This window comes from Arachis ipaensis, chromosome B5 (assembly GCF_059453495.1).
Source record: "Arachis ipaensis isolate K30076 ecotype BB chromosome B5, ASM5945349v1, whole genome shotgun sequence".
In the NCBI taxonomy this organism is placed as follows: Eukaryota; Viridiplantae; Streptophyta; class Magnoliopsida; order Fabales; family Fabaceae; genus Arachis; species Arachis ipaensis.
In genome coordinates, this window is record NC_142440.1 from 36,877,180 (window position 1) to 36,892,820 (window position 15,641).

At 35.4% G+C, this 15,641-nt stretch overlaps 1 non-coding gene across 1 annotated transcript; it reads left to right on the top strand.

The window, feature by feature from the left end:
- The first annotated feature begins 750 nt into the window (after positions 1–750).
- LOC148563866 (small nucleolar RNA R71) lies at positions 751–858 on the top strand. The gene has a single exon (XR_015885370.1). It is a non-coding gene; the product is annotated as a small nucleolar RNA R71 (small nucleolar RNA).
- The last annotated feature ends 14,783 nt before the right edge of the window (positions 859–15,641 follow it).

Sequence of the window (15,641 nt, forward strand, 5' to 3'; positions counted from 1 at the left end):
AATGGTCTTGCACTCTCTCTTTGGATTTTCTTCTGTATTGCTTGGAATAGTACTAGGAGGAGTTTCAGTGACTTTTTTACTCAGCTGGCCCACTTGTGCCTCCAAATTTCTAATGGAGGACCTTATTTCATTCATGAAACTTACAGTGGCCTTAGATAGATCAGAGGCTATATTTGCTAAGCTAGATAGATTCTGCTCAGAATTCTCTGTCTGTTGCTGAGTGGATGATGGAAAAGGTTTGCTATTGCTGAACCTGTTTCTTCCACCATTATTAAAGCCTTGTTGAGGCTTTTGTTGATCCTTCCATGAGAAATTTGGATGATTTCTCCATGAGGGATTATAGGTGTTTTCATAGGATTCACCCATGTAATTCACCTCTGCTATTGCAGGGTTCTCAGGATCATAAGCTTCTTCTACAGAAGATGCCTCTATAGTACTGTTGGATGATTCCTTCAATCCATTCAGACTCTGAGAGATCATATTGACTTGCTGAGTCAATATTTTATTCTGAGCCAATATGGCATTTAGAGTATCAATTTCAGGAACTCCCTTCCTCTGAGGCGTCCCATTACTCACAGGATTCCTTTCAGAAGTGTACATGAACTGGTTATTTGCAACCATGTCAATGAGTTCTTGAGCTTCTGCAGGCGTTTTCTTTAGGTGAATGGATCCACCTGCAGAATGGTCCAATGACATCTTTGATAATTCAGACAGACCATCATAGAATATATCCAGGATGGTCCATTCTGAAAGCATGTCAGAAGGACACTTTTTGGTCAGTTCCTTGTATCTCTCCCAAGCTTCATAGAGGGATTCACCTTCCTTCTGTCTGAAGGTTTGAACATTCACTCTAAGCTTGCTAAGCTTTTAAGGAGGAAAGAACTTGGCTAAGAAAGCCGTGACCAGCTTATCCCAAGAGTTCAGGCTGTCTTTAGGTTGAGAGTCCAACCATATTCTAGCTCTGTCTCTTACAGCAAATGGGAAAAGCATAAGCCTGTAGACCTCGGGATCAATCCCATTGGTCTTAACAGTATCATAGATCTGCAAGAATTCAGTTAAGAACTGAAAAGGATCTTCGGATAGAAGTCCATAAAACTTGCAATTCTGTTGCATCAGAAAAACTAGTTGAGGTTTCAGCTCAAAATTGTTTGCTCCAATGGCAGGGATTGAGATGCTTCTTCCATGTAAATTGGAATTAGGTGCAGTAAAGTCACCAAGCATCTTCCTTGCATTGTTATTATTTTCGGTCATGTCTCCTTCTTTTTCAAAAATTTCTGTCAGATTTTCTCCAGAGAGTTATGCTTTAGCTTCCCTTAGCTTCCTCTTCAGATTCCTTTCAGGTTCAGGGTCAGCTTCAACAAAAATGTTCTTATCCTTATTCCTGCTCATATGAAAAAGAAGAAAACAGAAAAGAAGAGAAATCCTCTATGTCACAGTATAGAGATTCCTTATGCAAGTATAAGAAGAGAATAATGGAGGAAGGAAAAGATAAGAATCCAAACACAAAGGAGAGGAATGAGTTCAAATTCTTGGGTGAAAGAGGGGTGTTAGTAGATGAATAAATAATTAGAAAGAGATGAGGAGAAGAGAAATTCGAAAATTAAATAAATTAAAATAAAAGTATTTTTGTTTTTAAATTGAATTTAAAATAAAAAATAAAAATTAAAGTTCGAAAATTAAGAAAGGAAAATTGAATCAAATTAAATTAAATTTAAAACAATTAGTTAATTTAAAAAGGAATTTTGAAAAAGAGGGAAAAGATTTTCGAAAATTAGAGATGGAATTAGTTAGGTAGTTTTGAAAAAGATATGATTGAAATAGTAAACTTTTAAAATCAAACAAAAAGTCAAGTAGTTAATTGAAAAAGATTTGAAAATCAATTTTTGAAAAGATAGGAAGTTAGAAAAGAAGTTGGAAAAGATTTTGAAATTGATTTTGAAAAAGATGTGATTGACATTTATTTTGAAAAAGATTTGAAAAAAAAATTAAAAAGATTTGATTTTTGAAATCAAAGTTGATTACTTGACTAACAAGAAACTAAAAAGGTATTATTCTAGAGTTTAAAGATTGCACCTTTCTTACTAGGCAAGTAACAAACTTAAAAATTTTGAATCAATCACATTAATTGTTAGCATTAATTTCGAAAATATGAAATAAAAATAAGAAAAAGATTTTGAAAATCAATTTGAAATTTTCGAAAATCATAAAAGAAAAATGAAAAAGATTTGATTTTTGAAAAAGATTTGAAAAAGATAGAATTTTTAAATTGAAAATTTGATTTGACTCATAAGAAACAACTAAATTTTAAAAAGTTTTGAAAAAGTCAACTCAAATTTTCGAAAATTTATGAGAGAAAAAGGGAAAGATATATTTTTTTTTATTTATTTTTGAATTTTTAATGATGATAGAAAAAACAAAAAAAAAGACACAATGCATGGAAATTTCAGATCAAAACACATGATGCATGCAAGAACACTATGAATGTCAAGATGAACACCAAGAACTTATTTTTGAAAATTTTGAAGAAAAGAAAAACATGCAAGACACCAAACTTAGAAATTTTCAAACTTTAGACACTAACAAATTGAAAATGCATATGGAAAACAAGAAAAGACACAAAACTAGAAATTTTAAAGATCAAACAAGAATACTTGTCAAGAACAACTTGAAGATCATGAAGAACACATGCATGAGTTTTCGAAAAATGCACAAATTTTAAAAACATGCAATTGACACCAAACTTAAAATTTGACTCAAGACTCAAACAAGAAACACAAAAATTATTTTTGATTTTATGATTTTATAAATTTTTTTGGTAATTTTTTCGAAAATTATTTTGGGAAGAACAAAAAAGAAGAAAATTTTTTTGTATTTTTTGAAAATAAGAAATAAAAGCTTAAAATTAAAATAAAATTACCTAATCTGAGCAACAAGATGAACCGTCAGTTGTCCAAACTCGAACAATCCCCGGCAACGGTGCCAAAAACTTGGTGCGCAGAAATCGTGACGGTTCATTCATTGGTAACGGCGCTAAAAACTTGATACGCACGTTCATAATCTTAGTTCTTTGTCACAACTTCGCATAACTAACCAGCAAGTGCACTGGGTCGTCCAAGTAATAAATCTTACGTGAGTAAGGGTCGATCCCACGGAGATTGTCGGCTTGAAGCAAGCTATGGTCACCTTGTAAATCTCAGTAAGGCGGATTCAATTGATTATAGAGATTTAATAATTAAAAGATAAATAAAATATAAAATAAAGATAGTGATACTTATGTAATTCATTGGTGAGAATTTTAGATAAGCGTATAGAGATACGTTCGTTCCTCCTAAACCTCTGCTTTCCTATTATCTTCATCCAATCATTCATACTCCTTTCTATGGCTAGCTGTATGTTAGGCATCACCGTTGTCAATGGCTACATCCTGTCCTCTCAGTGAAAATGGTCCAATGCGCTATCACTGCATGGCTAATCATCTGTCGGTTCTCGATCATACTGGAATAGGATCCATTGATCCTTTTGCGTCTGTCACTACGCCCAACACTCGCGAGTTTGAAGCTCGTCGCAGCCATCCCTTCCGAGATCCTACTTGGAATACCACAGACAAGGTTTAGACTTTCCGGATCTCAAGAATGGCCGTCCATGGATTCTAACTTATACCACGAAGACTCTGATTAAGGAATCCCAGAGATATTCATTCAATCTAAGGTAGAACGAAAGTGGTTGTCAGGCACGCGTTCATAGTTGGGAATGATGATGACTGTCACGATCATCACATTCATATTGAGGTGCGAATGAATATCTTAGAATCGGAATAAGCTTGAATTGAATAGAAAAACAATAGTACTTTGTATTAATTCGTGAGGAACAGCAGAGCTCCACACCTTAATCTATGGTGTGTAGAAACTCTACCGTTGAAAATACATAAGTGATGAAGGTTCAGGCATGGCCGAATGGCCAGCCCCCAAACGTGATCCAAGGATCAAAAGACAATCTAAAGATCATCCGAAGATAACAGTAAAAAGTTCTATTTATACTAAACTGGTTACTAGGGTTTACAGAAATAAGTAAATGATGCAAAAATCCACTTCTGGGGCCCACTTGGTGTGTGCTTGGGCTGAGCATTGAGCTTTACACATGTAGAGGCTTCTCTTGGAGTTGAACTCCAGTTTGTAACCTGTTTCTGGCGTTTAACTCCACTTTGCAACCTGTTTCTGGCGTTTAACTCCAGAATGCAGCATGGAACTGGCGTTGAACACCAGTTTTCATCATCTAAACTCGGGAAAAGTATGGACTATTATATATTGTTGGAAAGCCCTGAATGTCTACTTTCCAAAGCAACTGAGAGCGTGCTATTTGGATTTCTGTAGCTCCAGAAAATCCACTTTGAGTGCAAAAAGGTCAGAATCCATCAGCATCTGCAGTCCTTCTTCAACCTCTGAATCTGATTTTTGCTCAAGTCCCTCAATTTCAGCCAGAAAATACCTGAAATCACAAAAAAACACACAAACTCATAATAAAGTCCGGAAATGTGATTTTTATTTAAAAACTAATAAAAATATACTAAAAACTAACTAAATCATACTAAAAACTATGTAAAAACAATGCCAAAAAGCGTATAAATTATCCGCTCATCAACTACATAGAAGAAAGATCACTAACATATTGAGAACTACCTACTAAGTTTGTGTGGAAGGAGAATGAAAGGATGTGGTTGCCTCGAAAATCATATTCTGTTATTGGAAGTATTTTCTATGTGCCTCGAGGATCTGGTAAAAGTTATTACTTAAGACTTTTGCTCAACTGTGTCAAGGAACCGACATCATATAAGGAGATCAGGACTTTTAATGGTGTTGTGTATGCTTCATTCAAAGAGGCATGTTACGTCTGTAGCCTTCTAAATGATGATAAGGAATATATTGATGCTATAGAAGAGGCCAATCATTGGGGATCAGGAACATATTTGAGAAAAATTTTTGCAATACTTTTGTTTTTTAATTCAATTGATTCACCAGAGCATGTTTGGGAAAAAGACGTGGTCTATTTTATGTAATGACATGATATATAAGCAGAGAAGACTACTTGACAATCCAGGTAACTAATAAGTTATTCCTATTATTTTTCAATTTTTTCAAAACATGTAACATGCATGCTATATTTATTTTGCTAACAAGGATGAGTTAATGTTCAAGACATGAAAGCAAATAAATAATGAAAAGGATAGTATGAGTTAAATTTTCAAAATAATAAGTATGAGTTAATGTTCAATATATAAAATACTAACGTTGGATATAATTGATATTTGTTAAATTGGAGATTGAGCTAAGTTTAGCAAATTTTACATAAGTGGTCGTTAGAAATTAGTAAAGGAGATTCAAGCTACCCAATTTACACTATTTCTATATTATTTCATCTGTGACCATTACTATTTTTTGTCGGATATACTAGGTGCTATTATATATTGGCAATTTATAAAATTAAATAAATCATACTACCAAAAAATTGCGCAAAACATAATTTATAATATTACAAATCATATTTAATTAGTATTTATATATATTTTTTAGGCTTAAATTTCATAACCATGACTATTACATCTATATTTAACTTAACATATTCGTTACCCGTTTAGTAATTGGCTAAAATGTTCTACCCTTGATCTCCTTTTAATATGTGAACTTTGTTATGCTCATAAGTTATTGCGAGCCAACTTATATGTGCTTCACTTTATTCATTAACATTCATTTATACATTTTTTATGTATGATACAAATTTAGCCCTAACTGATTTTGAGTTGAAGGAATTGATGCTAATTGAGATTAAGAAATTACTTAACAACTTCAATAAGAGTTTTGTAGATTTTCCACCAATGCCAATTGTAGATATTAGTCAAGTTAACAGTGGTCTGTATACTGATGGATTGAACAGGTTAATTTGTGACGAGCTCCACTATGACTAAAGACAATTTGGCTTCAGAGCATGTAGCTTACATCCAGCAGCTAACCGATGAGCAAACAGTTGTCTATTGATAAACCTCAATTTTTTTTTATTTATCTTGTGCTTAATTTAGGGGATTTAATAAACTTATCTCACATTTATTCAATGAAATAGCATGCTTTTGTAATTCTCCCTAACTTTGTGCTTAAGAGTAAAAACATTCTTTTTAGGCCTTTAAATAGCTAAATTTAATTCACTTTGATTTCACTCGATGCCTTGATATGTTTGTTGAGTGATTTCAGGTTCATAAGGTAAGGAATGGATGGAAGAAGTGAAGAGAAAAGCATGCAAAGTGGAGAATTCATGAAAAAAATGAGCATTTACCAGCGACGCGCACACGTCAACCACGCGCACGCGTGACGCTGATCACGTGACCTCATTAAAGTGAATACGCTGTGGACAATTTCTGAGCTTTTCAGGCCCAAATCCAACTCATTTCTGAGGCTAATTGATGCAGAATTCAAGATTGAAAAAAGGGGGAGCAATTAGTTAGTGTAGGAACTATGCCTTAGATTAGTTCTAGATAGAAAAGCTCCCTCTTCTCTCTAGAAATTAGGGTTCTTAGTTTATTTTCATCTTAGATTTAGGTTTAATTACTTGTTTTGATTTAGTTTCCTTTACTTTTCCTTGTTGATTTACTTTAATTCCCCTAGTTCCTCTTATTAATTTCTCTTTTGCCTCTTTTTAGTTTATGAACACTGTTGTTGGATTTGGATTTTCTTTAATGCAATTTTATGTTTTCATGTCATTGATGTTTAATTGAGTTGTTAGTGTTATTTTCTTGCATTGGGTAGTTGTAGAATTTATGTTTCTTGTTATTTTACCATGCTTTTATTTGATGCCTTCCAATTGTTTGACAAAATGCTTGGTTGGATGTTAGAGTAGTTTTTGAGCATTCTTGACTTGGAAAGAGAAATTGGAAAATCTTGAGTCATTAATAATTAATTTAGATTGGTGATCTAGAGTTGTTAGTTAATATTATTTCGATTGACTCTAATCTCTTGCTAATTTAATTAGTAAGTTGATTAGGACTTATGGATTGAGATTAACTAGTCCTATTTGACTTTCTCTCAATATGAAGATAACATTATACCTTCTTCCTATGTTGAAGATGACTTAATAGGATTAGCTCTTGTTAATTGTTGTATGATCATTAATGACTAGGATAGAAAGCCTAGATTCTCAACCCTTGACATGAATGCCTCTTTTTAGCATTTCTTATCTTTAGTTGTTTTCTTTAATTTCTTGCCATTTAATTTCTTGTCCCCTTATTTGCAAACCCCCTTGAACCCCATAACCAATAATTGAGCATTCGATTGCAATTCCTAAGGAGAACGACCGAGAGTAATACTCTCGGTTATTTTTATTGGGTTTGCATTCGTGACAACCAAAAATTAAACTTTGATTTGAGGATCGATTGTCGGTTTGGGTTATGCTCACAACGAAATTATTTTGTTAAATTACGAACCGATATAATTTCTGTATGGTTATAGGGATACTGAAAAAATATTTGTTTGGAAGATACTTGCCTCTGCATTGAGATCAAAATCAAAAGTTGTACTTACGATTAGCCATCTCACTAAACTTAGATGAATTCTCAACTTGCAACATAAGGTAGGGCAGCGCATTAGCTGAGGTGTTAATCAAGACGAAGCTAATCATTTGGGATGAGGCTCCCATGGTGAACAGATTTTGTATTGAAGCTCTTGACAGTACTATGCGTGACATTTTACAATTCAAGAACCATAACAGCCTTGACCAACCATTTGGAGGGAGGACAGTTGTTTTTTGTGGTGATTTTCGATAAATTCTCTCGATTATTCCTAAAGGAACTAGACAAAAGATTGTTAATGCAACTATAAACTCATCATACATTTGGAATAGTTGCAAGCTACTTACACTGACTAGAAATATGAGATTGAAGGCAACTAAATCCAATACAATGTCATCTGAGTTAAAATATTTTGCTGACTGGATACTTGGTATTAGTGATGGCAGTAACGACACACAAGGTGATGTATTTGACAAAATTAAAATCCTAGATGACATCTTGGTTAAACATTGGGGTGACCTAATAGAGGCAATTTACAAAGTTACTTATCCAGAACTTTTTGTAGGTTTAAATATTGATGATCAAATTCAAGACCGAGCAAAACTTGCTCCAACCTTGTAGATCGTTGATGAATTAAACAACTATATGATGAGCTTAAATCCTACTGAAGCACAAACATATTATATCTGAGACAAAACATGCCCTACTGATGAGCGGATAATTTATACGCTTTTTGGCATTATTTTTTAGTATATTTTTAGTAGGATCTAGTTACTTTTAGGGATGTTTTTATTAGTTTTTATGTTAAATTCACATTTCTGGACTTTACTATGAGTTTGTGTATTTTTCTATGATTTTAGATATTTTCTGGCTGAAATTGAGGGACTTGAGCAAAAATCAGATTCAGAGGTTGAAGAAGGACTGCTGATGCTGTTGGATTCTGACCTCCCTACACTCAAAGTGGATTTTCTAGAGCTACAGAACTCAAAATAGCGCGCTTCTAATTGCGTTGGAAAGTAGACATCCAGGGCTTTCCAGCAATATATAATAGTTCATACTTTGGCCGAGTTTAGATGACGCAAATGGGCGTTGAACGCCAGTTCTACGCTGCAGTCTGGAGTTAAACGCCAGAAACACGTCACGAACCAGAGTTGAACGCCAAAAACACGTTACAACTTGGCGTTCAACTCCAGAAGAAGCCTCTGCACGTGTAAACTTCAAGCTCAGCCCAAGCACACACCAAGTGGGCCCCGGAAGTGGATTTATGCATCAATTACTTACTTCTGTAAACCCTAGTTACTAGTTCAGTATAAATAGGACTTTTTACTATTGTATTTACATCTTATGATTTTTAGTTCATCTTTAGATCATATTGATCACGTTTGGGGGCTAACCATTCGGCCATGCCTGAACCTTTCACTTATGTAATTTTCAACGGTAGAGTTTCTACACTACATAGATTAAAAAATGGGTGAAGATTTTCGAAAAACTAAGAAGAGAGAAAGTGGTTAGGAAGTTTTGAAAAGGATATGATGATTTTGAAAAAAAAAAGTTTTAAATTTTGAAATAAAAATCTAAATTTTAGAAATATATTTCGAAAATTTGTTTTTAAAATAGAGAGAAAAGATATTTTTTATTTTTAAGAGGAAAGAGAAAAACAATAAGATAGCACAAGATTTAAAATTTTTAGATCTAATGCTCCCTATTTTCGAAAATTTTGGAGGGAAAACACCAAGGAACACCAAACTTAAAAATTTTAAGATCAAGTCACAAGGAAAACTCAAGAACACGAAGAAAGAACACCAAACTTAAAATTTTTAGAAAACCAAAATAAATTTTCGAAAAACACAGAAAAATCAACAAGAAAACACCAAACTTAAAGTTTGGCACAGGATTTAATAGAAAAATTATTTTTGAAAAAGATTTTAAAAAGAGTGTACCAAACTGTCACAGGCTTAGACTAATGCTCTAGCCAATTGGGCAGTAAATGTAACACTTGTTTTAAAGAAGGATATTTTTAACCAAGAACAATAATAAGAGATTCTAAACTAAAAAAGAAAAATTTTCCTAATCTAAGCAACAAAATAAACCGTCAGTTGTCCAAACACGAACAATCCCCGGCAACGGCGCCAAAAACTTGGTGCACGAATTGTGAATCACACTTTTCACAACTCGTACCACTGACCAGCAAGTGCACTGGGTCGTCTAAGTAATACCTCACGTGAGTAAGGGTCGAATCCCACGGAGATTGTTGGTTTGAAGCAATCTATGGTTATCTTGTAAATCTTAGTCAGGAAGTCAATTATGTTTATCAGTTGAATTGCAAATAAACAATAGAGCATGGATTAAAGGTTACTTGTTATGCAGTAATGGAGAATATGTTGGAGTTTTGGAGATGCTTTGTCTTCTGAATCTCTGCTTTCCTCTGTCTTCTTGTTCACGCACGCACATCCTCCTATGGCAAGCTGTGTGTTGGTGGATCACCGTTGTCAATGGCTACCTTCCATCCTTCCAGTGAAAACTACGCTCACGCGCTCTGTCACAGCACGGCTAATCACCGGTTGGTTCTCGATCCGGTTGGAATAGGATTTACTATCCTTTTGCGTCTGTCACTAACGCCCAGCCTTCAGGAGTTTGAAGCTCGTCACAGTCATTCAATCCTTGAATCCTACTCGGAATACCACAGACAAGGTTTAGACTTTCCGGATTCTCATGAATGCCGCCATCAGTTCTAGCTTATACCACGGAGATTCTGATTAAGGAATCTAAGAGATACTCATTCAATCGTATATAGAACGGAGGTGGTTGTCAGGCACACGTTCATGATTTGAGGAAGGTGATGAGTGTCACAGATCATCACCTCCATCACAGTTAAGCGCGAATGAACATCTTAGATAGGAACAAGCGTGTTTGAATGGAAAACAGAAATACTTGCATTAATTCATCGAGACACAGCAGAGCTCCTCACCCCCAACAATAGGGTTTAGAGACTCATGCCGTCAGAGAATACAAAGTTTAGATCTAAAAATGTCATGAGGTACAAAATAAGTCTCTAAAAGTTGTTTAAATACTAAACTAGTAGCCTAGGTTTACAAAAAATGAGTAGACTATGATAGATGATGCAGAAATCTACTTCTGGGACCCACTTGGTGTGTGCTGGGGCTGAGGTTTAAGCAAGTCACGTGCAGAGGCCATTTGTGGAGTTGAACGCCAGTTTTTGTGCCAGTTTGGGCGTTCAACTCCAGCTTTTGATCCTTTTCTGGCGCTGGACGCCAGAATTGGGCAGAGAACTGGTGTTGAACGCCAGTTTACGTCATCTATCCTTGTGCAAAGTATGGACTATTATATATTGCCGGAAATCCCTGGATGTCTACTTTCTAACGCAATTGGAATCATGCCATTTCGAGTTCTGTAGCTCTAGAAAATCCACTTTGAGTGCAGGGAGGTCAGAATCCAACAGCATCAGCAGTCCTTTTTCAGCCTGAATCAGATTTTTGCTCAGCTCCCTCAATTTCAGCCAGAAAAATACCTGAAATTATAGAAAAATACACAACTCATAGTAAAGTCCAGAAATATGAATTTTTCCTAAAAACTAATGAAAATAGACTAAAAACTAACTAAAACATACTCAAAACTATATGAAATTAACCCCAAAAAGCGTATAAAATATCCGCTCATCACAACACCAAACTTAAACTGTTGCTTGTCCTCAAGCAACTAGACAAATAAAATAGAAGACTAATAGGTTGAGAAGCAATAATATCTCAGAGTTTTTGATTGAAGCTCAGATTCTAATTAGATGAGCGGGACTAGTAGCTTTTTGCTTCTGAACAGTTTTGGCATCTCACTTTATCCATTGAAGCTCAGAGTGATTGGCATCTATAGGAACTTAGAATTTAGATAGTGTTATTGATTCTCTTAGTTCAGTGTGATGATTCTTGAACACAGCTTCTTTATGAGTCTTGGCCGTGGCCCTAAGCATTTTGTTTTCCAGTATTACCACCGGATACATAAATGCCACAGACACATAATTGGGTGAACTTTTTTCAGATTGTGACTCAACTTTGCTAAAGTCCCCAATTAGAGGTGTCCAGAGTTCTTAAGCACACTCTTCTTTTAGCTTTTGGATCTTGACTTTAACCGCTCAGTCTCAAGTTTTCACTTGACACCTTCACGCCACAAGCACATGGTTAGGGACAGCTTGGTTTAGCCGCTTAGACCAGGATTTTATTCCTTTAGGCCCTCCTATCCACTGATACTCAAAGCCTTGGGATCCCTTTTATTTGCCCTTGCCTTTTGGTTTTAAGGGTTATTGGCTTTTTCTGCTTGCTTTTTCTTTTTTTCTTTCTCTCTTTTTTTTTCTTTTTTTTTTCTGCAAGCTTTATTCTTTGCTGCTTTTTCTTGCTTCAAGAATCATTTTTATGATTTTTCAGATTATCAATAACATGTCTCATGTTCATCATTCTTTCAAGAGCCAACATATTTAACAGTCTTAAACAACAAATTCAGAAGACATATGCACTGTTCAAGCATTCATTCAGAAGACAGAAAGCATTGCCACCACATTTAATTAATTAGAATTTCTCTTATTAAAACTCGAAATTTTATTGCCTCTTATTCAAAATATCTACTACTTTATTCATGTTTGCTGATGATGAAAAAAATAAACTATAGCTTAATTGGAGATAAAATCAAAATAGATACTAATTACTACTATATGACTCCTAAGGTAAACTTTTATAAGGACACTGTCACAGAGTTAAGGTAGAAATTGGAAATTAACAACCTTTATTCTGGGGGCACGGGGGTTCCTCTGATCCTTGGGGTGCTTGGTCCTACGAGAGAGGACTTTTGGCGCTTCAATTCCCTTAAGTCACGCCCTTGCTCCTCTTGTTCTTTAAACATATAGGTCAGCATTTGACTGTGTTCCTTTTGTTCTTTTATTATTTGCTCCATAGCTTCCCGTATCTTGGTAACAGACGTCTCAAGATACTCCCAGTATTCAGATTGAGGGATCTCTGGGAGAAATTCCTGTGCTCTCTTCTTGATGGGATCATCCTGTGCTTGTTGTTTTTCCATTGATGCTTTGGTGATTGGCTTTTCAATTAGGATATACTCAGTTATTCCCATCCTTACTCCAGCGTCCTTGCAGAGCAGAGAAATCACGCTTGGATAAGCCAACCTGGCCTCTTTTGAATTTTTGTTAGCAATTTTGTAGAGTTCAGTTGAAATCAGCTGATGAACCTCCACTTCCTTTCCCATCATGATGCAATGGATCATTGATGTGCATAAACTTGATATGCTACGATTTAGGAAATTGTACCATCGGCAAAATTCCTTCCGGCAAGTGCACCGGTTATCGTCAAGTAAAAACTCACAATAGAGTGAGGTCGAATCCCACAAGGATTGGTTGAGTGAGCAATTCGGATTAGAAGTATGTTCTAGTTGAGCAGAATCAAGATTTAGATGAGAATTGCGGAATGTAAAATTGCATGAATTAAAGAGCGAGAAGCTAAATTGCTGAAATTAAAAGGGATGGGGTGATTGCATGAATTTAATTGCAGAATGTAAAGAGAAAGTGGTAAATCAGAAATGGGGAGTTCATTGGGTGTTAGGAGATATTGAGATCTCCGAATCAAAACAACTTTTATCCCTTCCTCAACCAATGCATTCATTGAATTTTGCTTGGCAATCTTATATGATTGGATCCCAATCCCTTGGCTCACCAATTCTCTCTAAAAACAAACAAATTCCCAATCCCTTGGTTTAAATGTTCATAAGAAGAGATGATGCTCGATCACTGATTATACCACACAGTTTCATGAACCACAATTTGGTAGGATTACATGTCACAATATCCATCCAAACCCCAATCCAATTCACTGTGAGAAAGCTTCTCTAGCATGAATCCTTCATTCCTTTCCCAAGGTTCCGAAGGATTCCAATTATGGGTAGTTTCTTTCCCAAGACAACTACCCAATGGAATTAGATCGAGAAGCTTTCTAACAAAATTCAAGAGAAAAGATTGAAGAAGAAGATAAAACTATTATTGATTCATTGAATTACAATAGAGCTCCCTAACCCAATGAAAGGGGTTTAGTGAGTCATAGCTCTGAATTCAATTACAAAACTAAAAGAAAATGATCCAAAGTTCTCCGTGTGAAACTTCATGCACAACTAACTTAAATTCTATCCTATTTATACACTTTCTAAATTGAGCTTCTGTTGTGTTTCTTGGGCTTTGAGGCCTTTCCCTGATTTCCTTTTGCTTTGGGTTTATGGTCCATAATCCTGATGAGGCTGTGATCCAATTCTGTAACATTCATTGAGCAAACTTAGTGATAAACAAGTAATGACACAAGACTCAACAATTTGAAGCTCCAGACTCATCAATCCTTCAGGCCCAATCCCATAAACCATGATATTCAATTGGGTTTCATACCATAATACGTTTAAGTTAATGTTTGTGCTCAAATGCTAACTTAAACTTCAATATATTTGGCCCAGAAACCCCTTTCAAAAAGTGGCGTTTAAGTTGAAGTTTAAGTTTCAGTTTAAGGTTAAACTGAAACTTAAACGTGGAAATGGAAGAAAGCAACCCAGGAGTGTGAAATGTCGAACACGTTTAAGCTTCAGTTTAAGGTTAAACTGAAGCTTAAACGTGGAAATGAAGAAAGCAACCCTGGAGGAGCAATTGGGTCGAACACGTTTAAGCTTCAGTTTAAGGTTAAACTGAAGCTTAAACGTGGAAATGAGAAAGCAACCCTGGAGGAGAGAAATAGTCGAACACGTTTAAGCTTCAGTTTAAGGTCAAACTGAAGCTTAAACGTGGAAATGAGAAAGCAACCCTGGAGGAGAGACATAGTCGAACACGTTTAAGCTTCAGTTTAAGGTCAAACTGAAGCTTAAACGTGGAAATGAGAAAGCAACCCTGGAGGAGAGACATAGTCGAACACGTTTAAGCTCCAGTTTAAGGTTAAACTGGAGCTTAAACGTGGAATGCTCCTGGTGCCTTTCTTACTTCTGGCGTTTAACCTCCAGTTTAAGGTTAAACTGGAGGTTAAACGTGGAAATGCTTCCTGGTGAGAATTTGTGTCGAACACGTTTAAGCTCCAGTTTAAGGTTAAACTGGAGCTTAAACGTGGAAATGCTCCCTTGGTGAAATTCTCATTCTGGCGTTTAACTTCCAGTTTACGGTTAAACTGGAGGTTAAACGCCAGTTCCAGCATTTCTTAGCCTTCATGATTCTGGCGTTTAAGCTCCAGTTTAGGCTTAAACTGGAACTTAAACTCCACATGTGATATTCAAGCTTCCTTTATTGATTTTGTTGCTTCCTTGCCTAGCCTCTTCTTCCCTGAAATCATCCAAACAATTGCATCAAAGTCTTGCAAAATTTCATGAGAAATCTTCCATTCATAGCATTCAAGTAATATAACTAAAAACTCATGGAATTTGCATCAAAATCATACTATTTGGATGGTTCATTGCTTTGTTATTCATTTAACCATTCTTGGTTACTTTAAGCTCAAGAAAATGCATAAAACAACTAAAACTAACAAAAAAATGCTAGTGAAACTAGCCTAAGATGCCTTGGCATCACAACACCAAACTTAATACTTGCTTGTCCCTAAGCAAGTCCTGAGTTATTTGAGAAGAAAGTATGAAACAGAAAGCAATTACATTGGCTATATTAGCAAGCATTTGAAGTTCATCAGAAGGGTTTTATGCAGAAAGTTGCAGCATCACTTTTTCATTCTTATCAGGTAAGATTATCACTTTTTCATTGCATCCATCAAACACTGCTATGGCCTCTTGTTATTCTTATGTCCTTGGCACTTTTCTCTTCTTTGTTTTTCTTTTCTTTTTCTTAGAGCTCCTTTGCTCCTTGTTTGCTTAGTGTCATGTGTTGCACAAGCCTTTGGCATTTTCTTTTTCTTATCAGTGCACTCCACATATCCACTACAGGCATTTTAGTTCACATTTCTTCTTGAGACATTGGTGCCCAGCACCTCTTTGTGTGACTAAATGTTTTGTATTTAGGTTGCTCTTGATAATGGACTTTTGGTTGATAATCCCGGGTTAGTTAACCCAA